The following is a 7739-nucleotide window of genomic DNA, read 5'->3' on the forward strand; positions in this document are numbered from 1 at the left end:
CAGCGGAATTGGGAAATGAATAGACATATGTTTTCCAACAAAACATATTTCCTTAAACTATGCTAATTATTACTTTAATACATACAAAAACATAATTTTTTTTGTTTTTTTTTATTTTATTTTTAAGAAGCTATTTTTATCGAAAAATGATTTTAAATATATCAAAATTCATGATTTTTTATTCTCTATAAATAGACATCCATATTGATATAGTTTTAAGATTATATATATATATATATATATATATATATATATATATATATATATTATATTTTCAGCTATCGTTATTCATAAATGAATAAAAATGCATCAGGTTTTATTAAAGTACATTTGTTATTCACTTATGAATAAAAAGTATGATTTTTTTAAAAATTTAAATATCATTCATATATGAATATAACATATAATAAACATAATATATTCATATTTAAATATTGAACGATGCATTCACTTGTGAATATTAACATAGTATATTCACTTGTGAATATTAGATGATATATTCACTTAGGAATATTAAATGATATTTTCATATGTGAATATTACATAGTATTACATGGTATATCACATGTGAATATTACATAGTATATTCACTTGTGAATATTAGATAATATATTAACTTATGAATATTACACAGTATATTCGCATATGAATATTACAAGGTATATTCACTTGTGAATATATTCACTTATGAATATTAGAAGTTATTTTCACAAATATATATAATTTTTATATGTTATTCACATATGAATAACATACAGACTTGCATATTTGTTTTGTGTTTTTAATAATCATATACTGATTCAGGTGAGAAAACATATTCATATGTGAATATAATGTGGTAATTTAGTTTATGCATTTCATCAAACAGTTGGAGTGCATACAAGTTAACTATTTTAAAAATGTTAAAAACATCAAGTTATCAATTCCAAATCATTATATACTTTCGATTTCGACTTCAGATGAGACATCCTATGTCTGATCGATTTCTCATTTTGATTTTGATTTCCGAAAATCCGATTAGGAACCTGTGAGTTCCGATTTTGAGTCCTTCAATGTCGAATGTGACTGCGAGTCCAGAACTCTGATTCCAATTTCATGAACAACGAAAAAATTCTGATTCCAACTGATTTCGTTTGCGAATCTGGGAAATTCCAGTTCCAAATCTGTTATGAACTTCAACAAATCGATGAAATTGATGAATTTGGGTTGCGAATTTGTCTTGAACGGCTAACCTCCTAGCCACGAATATCAATGATTGATTAACACTGTATGACATTGATGATGGTTTAGTTGAAGAAATCTGGATAATTGTTGAAACTTGGAGGAAAATTTTTGATGATGAACGAACTGTTATCGAATTCTCTATAGTTACGTATTTGAGATTGAAGGTTATTAACATATTTACAAGTTTGCCACCGTGTCTTTTTATGCTTAGATTAAATGAGTGGCTGAGAATGATTCTCTCATTGTCAACCTTTTTTATTTTCTCAATTGAACCCACCACTCTCTCTCTCTATTATATATATATATATATATATATATATATATATATATATATATATATATATATATATATATATATATATATATATATATATATAAAATAGGAAATTACAATTTTGATCCATTTGGTTTAGTTAGATATGCATGTTTATTCTAACCTTCAAACAAATTAATAGGGACCATTGATGTGATTTTGAGAACATTACACATGTGGTACTTTGTCTAACTTTTTTTTAAATGCAAATCTAATTTACTTCTAAACTACCACTTAAATACACGTATGTCTACGATGAAACTTAAACATCAACCATAATGAGAAATGACAATGCTGAATGCTATTGGACTAAAAACCCTTCAATAAAAAGACAATTTTACTCTTTTCAATTTTTTTTCTCTTTGTTACTTATTTATATTAATTAAAATAAAAATAAAAGAGTTTATTAACTCACTCCACCCCTACCTCTCCTTCACCGCCATCAAACACCCCCTTACTTATCTTCGGGTATGAGGTATCAAATCAAATACTTCATCTCTGACAACTAAAAACACCTTATTCATAGCACATCACTTTAGTGGTCTCCGTTGATATAGGGGCGGAGTTTCAACATATGATTTGGGGGGTTAAAAAATATAATATGTATAAAAATCGATGAACAGAGACGGCTACAGTCAAAATCTTAAATTTTTTGGTTTAATATGTATAACATTAAAGTATAAGGGGCTATTTGTAACAAAAAGATAAAGGAGAGGAGAGGCCACACTACCCTTGCCCTAATAAAGCTCCGCCCATGCGTTGATATCCTTAAATGAGCTCACTCGACGTGGTCAACAAATCCTATTTATTGGTGGGCATGCGCCTACAACATTTAACCACCAATGTTTAACAACACTAGCCACGCTTTCCCAAGTATCTTCTTACCAATGCCATTAATGAAAACGCCACTCTTTCCTCCCTTCTATCATATTTCTCTTTTTCCGATAACATCCAAAATTTCCCAACAAAATTCATAACCACCACATGTAAAACACACAATCTAGATTCAAAATGACTGAAAAACATATCCCAATCAATAAACCGCAAATAAGATTATTAGATTAAGCACCGCAAATAAGATTATTAGATTAAGCAGCAAAGCAATGGATATCGATTTTAATATTTATTTATGGGTCAATGTCACTATAACTCAATCAATTATTATCATTTATCAAGTCAGTAATTTTTTTTGCGTAATAGGTTATTAAACTTACAACTTACCTGTCAATTAAGTCACTTTCATTAGTTTTTAACATATCATTCGTTAACCAATTATTATAAATTACACGAATAGTCCCTATGATTTCAATTTCTTTCGTAGTTGGTCCCACACCAACATAGTTCATCACCGACATCACCATCATTCGATTCCAGCAACCACCATCTTTCACCTCAAGCAACCCCGTTAACCACTATCCTAACATACGGTCACTTACAAAAAAAAAATCTCAATCGGTTTTAATTTTAATAAAAAATAATTTCAATGAATTTCAATTTTAAAGAATGTATTTAAAAAAAAATATGTTCAGAATCAACATTAATGAAAATGTAACAATGTCTATTTGCTAAAAAAGAAATTAATTACCAATAAGATGTTTGTGAGTTAACTTTCTTACAAAAAATGCATCAATACTCCTTACGTTCACAAAGTATATCCGAATGAAATTATTAAACCATACAACACTAAACGCAGTTCACTAACTACCAACGTATATATTTTTATTTGTGATAAGAACCCCATTTAAAAACTGATCATGCAACTATTTCACCAAGTAATATTAAATGCAGGTTGCAAACTTCTACGATGACCATTTTAGTGATCTAACATCTTTTTGGTCGATTTAAGGGATTTAAGTGGTTGAAATTTCTATCAAATGTATTGTATTTTTACTTAAAATCGAACGGTAAACTAAAATCTAAATAAAAAATCGTGGGGGTTGCTCGAGGTGAACGTTGGTGGGTGCTGGAAGTGAACGGTAGGGTGCATGTGATGAACGATGTTGGTAAAGGACCCACCACAAAAGAAATTGAAACCATAGGGATCATTTTGTAAATTATAATAACTGGTTAACGAAGGATTTGTTAAAAATTAACGAAAGTATCTTAATAGACATGTAAGTTATAAATTTAATGACCTATAGAAAAAAAAAATACTTTAGTGACCAAATAGAATAAATGACAATAGTTGAGTGGATATAAATGACATTTACCTTTTATTTATTCCAAAAAATGGTTTTCATTTATCCTAAAATAATTCCATAGCTCGAGTAAAGTTCACCTTTTTCCTTTTCATATGAAATAAAGCATATTACTTCCAAATGTACTTTTATATTGGCTCAACTGAGGAATTTCATAGTAACCAATGGGTTCGGCTCAAGCTTGTAGTTAGAGTACACATGGAATCATAAGGCAAGTAACGCAAAAACCTGACTTTTTGTTGTTCAGTGGACAAGAATACGATGTCTGGTACCTTTTAATCATCACCAACTTCATAAGATATTCATATAATTCAATACAAATGGCGAATCGTCATTTTAGACTTTAGATGACGAGAAAAAAGACTAGATTTTGAATGGTTGTAGGCACCGTTAATCAGTGGCAGAGGTATCTTATGCATAGTGAGGTGTAATGCACCACTTGGAAGTGGTCCCATATTGAATATATGTATAATTTTGTTTTCATAAACAATGGTCAGCAATTACAAAATGAGCTCCTGGAGAAACCCACATCACATCTTCTAAATTAGCCGTTGGAAATTGCTCAAATTCGCTGGAGGAGGCTGATTTACTGAGTTTGTATCATTGTATGTGTCTTTTTCTTTTTGAAGTTTATTACCTGTTTTTGCTCACATCTATCGAAATTACTCAGATTTTCCGGAGCTTTAAATGTTGGAGTTTGATACATGTTTTTGAGCTTTCATTGTGTGTAAATGTTGGAGCTTTAAATGTTTGTGTTCTTTAAATGTTCATTTAAATTTCTAATTGTGCTTTGAGTTTTAATGGTTGTGCTTTGAGCTTTGATTGTGTGTAAATGTTGGAGCTTTAAATGCTTGTGTTCTTTAAATGTTCATTTAAATTTCTAATTGTGCTTTGAGTTTTAATGGTTGTGCTTTCATCGCATTTATTTTTAGATTTTTTTTTTAATTTTTAATTTTATTTTTATCAGCAAACTAACATATTCCTAAAACCATCTATCTCTCCTAATGAGACTTGAACTCCTTACCACTCCTTAAAAGTGTCTGTCACTCCTTACCACCAGACAAAAGACCATTTATATGCTACAAGATGAAAGATTTGTCAACTTGAAGAGTATATCCAACTGCGCTAAAATGATGGTGGAAACGAAAATGCATTGGTTTTTCCTTTGATCTATCAATTAGTGAAGTTGGCATTGGTTTAGCCGGTGGCAACCGCAATCGTAGAGATATGTTTTTCTACGTTGAAGCTTGTGGAGTTGGATTTGCACAATCAAATATCAGATTAGCTTTTACATGATTGTGTAATTTGTGCGATTGAAAAATAAACATTTTACAAAGTTACAAATGAGCATGTTAGGAATCATTCCAAATTATGGCACTTCCGCAGGAACAATTGTAAAATAACATGTAGTTCAAGGTTTTAATGTTATTTTTTTTATTACTTTTAACCTTTTTAATTATTTTTATTTTATTTATTATATTCATTATATAGTGGATCTCGGTTGATTTAGTGTAACATCCCAATTTTCATAATATATATATATATATATATATATATATATATATATATATATATATATATATATATTTCGTTTTTATCTGTTCAGTTAAATCATAGTATACTTAATTCATGTGGAAAAATGATGTCAATGCGTGTGTGTACAGTCAAACATTGCCCTTCTCATGATCTGAAGAAGTACATGGAAACATTTTTAATCAACTGAGTAAACACAAAATTTAGCAAGTTTCCCAAAATACCATCTATTATAATGCATATACATGCATATATCGAGTATATAGGCTTACAATCGCTTAAGTTGCTATTGTCATTATCTAGACTCACAATCTCTTAAGTTGCTATTGCCATCACCTCGAATTTTGAGTATCTAGGCTCATAATCGCTTAAGTTGCTATTGTCTTTATTTAGACTTACAATCACTTAAGTTGTTATTGCCCTTATTTAGACTCATAATCGCTTAAGTTGTTATTGCTATCAACTCACCCCTTGGTCTTCAGCGTAGAGCTGGTCCGCCTACATCTTGACCTTCTGCACGAAATGGGAATGCCTCAGCCTTTTACAGATCATATAAACAAATAACATTACAAACAACATCACATCTCTCAGTCTTATAGCAAATCAAAACCTAATAGCATACTAGGCCAACTACATCCAAATAATTTAAGTACAATGACATTAGACATATAGAGACTATACTATCGACTCTACTTTACTAGCTCATATATCCTAACGTACATGGATATATGTGACATCCCCAAAATCACGGCCAGAAAGGACCGGTTTTGTTTATACTTTATTTCAAAATCAGAGTTATCTTTTAATAAATGGTTTGCGGAATTTGTCCCAAAACAATAATATGATAAAGATTTATCAAAAGCATTTCCATAGAAATGTATTCATTAAAAGACTCGGGATGTCATGTTCGTACAGATCAAAAGTATAAACAGTACAATATAAGCCTTACTACATTATTTCATATCTACAGGTCTATATCCGTAATCCCTCGTCCAAAACATCACACCTATGCTCATGCGCCACTACCTGTAATACATAAAACTGAGTGGGTCAGGCTTGGGAGCCTGGTGAGCACATAGGGTTTTCAACCCACAATAAATAAGTTTATTAATTTCATCAATCAACAATAACCCGATTACCCGTTCCCGTTATCCTCACTTTACGTCCCTAAACACCTATCATAAGGGACCTAGCCTAAGGATTATCATCGGGACGGACACTACTGCTAAGGGGATTCCTCAGCAATAAATGTCCTAATAGGCAACCATGTGGGGGATGGAGTACACCGGTGAACACATCGTTCACAACACCTACAGGTTGCGAACCTGCTAGTGTTCCACTGGACTGTCTAGAAGAGTCTGTGGTCGTCATCTATACTCCGCTAGATGACTGGATCAACAACAACAACATCGAGGCCTCTCAGCATTTTATCACACATCACCTATTACATCTACCCATGTTTTACCCCAACATTTTCGTAGATATAAAATACATATACAGTTTAAATCATTGAAAACATGTATAACAACGTTCATCTAGCATAGATAGCAAGTATTCAGATAATATGCACACATAACACGTAATTTATATAAAATACTTCATATCTATGTGTAAGTTGAAGGTAACTATGCACTCACTGGAAAAGGTGGTGATTCCGAACTCAGACAGCGCTTCGCTTCTTAAAAAGAATTTTTCTTCGACGAAACCTAGTATTATTACCACTAGAGTTTAGTTTATTATTCGTCGAGACTAATTAATAGTCTAGCTATTATTATTATTATTATATAAGCGTCAAAAAATACTTATATAACCCATAATAATAGCCCAAGTATTTATTATAAGTTCCTAATAACGTTACTATAATTAAATAAAAGTTATATTAAAAATAGCGTAGGCGTAGCTCCCTTACAGCGGGTTTTATAGAAAACCGGGCTTTGCTTGGAGCAGCGTTCCCGAGCCGAAAAGCTCTTCTTCTCAGAGCCTTCGAGCACTCCGGGGCTTCCGCCTCGTGCTAGGGAGGTTCCCTAGGCTTTTCGGGGGATTTCGGGGCTAGAGAGAGGGTCTAGAGAGAGAGAGAGAGAGTAAAGAGAAGAAAGAATGGGAAAGGTGTGAAGAAAATGAGGGTGGGAGAGGTGGTATTTATAGGGTGAAATGTGGCTGAACTTGGTGCCACATGTCACCATCTGGTGGCAAGCCTTGGGGAGAAAGCAATGGCCAAGATTGTGTCACATCACCCATTTTCGCACAGCACACTTCCGACTTCTAAAATCCGTAACTTTCACATACGACCTCCGTTTTTGACGTTCTTTATATCCACGCGTAGGTAATAATAAGATGTACAACTTTCATTTTGACACCGTCAGCTAATTCTCGACCGATCTTAAATTTAACAGTACAAGGAGATTATACTGTTAAACGTCTGCGTAAAATTAATAACTTCTACATACGGACTTTGTTTTTGTCAGTCTTTT

Source organism: Lactuca saligna, chromosome 5, assembly GCF_052625555.1.
Source record: "Lactuca saligna cultivar CGN05327 chromosome 5, ASM5262555v1, whole genome shotgun sequence".
Lineage (NCBI taxonomy): Eukaryota > Viridiplantae > Streptophyta > Magnoliopsida > Asterales > Asteraceae > Lactuca > Lactuca saligna.